Below are 727 nucleotides of genomic sequence, written 5' to 3' on the forward strand. Positions count from 1 at the left end.
TGCTCAAGTAACAAAGCGGTTGCTGCATGTCAATAGTAGCATAGTCGGACAAGGTCCGAGGCATCGAGGGCAAGGTCAAAGTGATGCGCGTGGAGTTGTACGTAATCCACTGAGCACTGCTCAAGTTTCAAAGCAGAGACTGCATGCCAAGCGTGGCATGGTCGGACGAGGTCCAAGGCATCGGGGGCGAGGTCATAGTGATGCGCGTGGAGTGGCACGTAGTTCACTGAGCACTGCTCGACTTTCAAAACAATTGCTGCATGCCAAAAGTGGCATGGATGGACGAGGTCCGAGACATCCGGGGAAGGCTCTCCAGATGCGCGTGAATTGGCACGTTATCCACTGGACAGAAACTGGGAAATAGCAGCTCTTCGTTAGATGCTGTAAAAACATCATGGTTCAGATGAAGCAAATAGTGGGAACACTGGATGACGCTGAGTGTTGAGTTCCCACTGGTCTTGATGAGACGTAAAACTTCAAAGAGAGGAGACGGCGATGCCATATGTTATCTGCAAGACGCAGGGCGTCGACCCTTACCCGTGTCTACCGTAGACGATAGCACACAGCTATACACCATTGTCAACGGTATGACGGGAGAGGAAGACGACGACGTCTCCCCGAGGCTATGCCTGCAGTAGATGCTCTTCTTGAACTGGGCGAGATGTCCCTTGAAGAGTTCGGCAGTGCTTTGAAGGCAGGCGATTTGGCCGAAGTGGTCATTGTACGA

Source organism: Plasmopara halstedii (genome assembly GCF_900000015.1).
Source record: "Plasmopara halstedii genome assembly, contig: Scaffold_2547, whole genome shotgun sequence".
NCBI lineage: Eukaryota > Oomycota > Peronosporomycetes > Peronosporales > Peronosporaceae > Plasmopara > Plasmopara halstedii.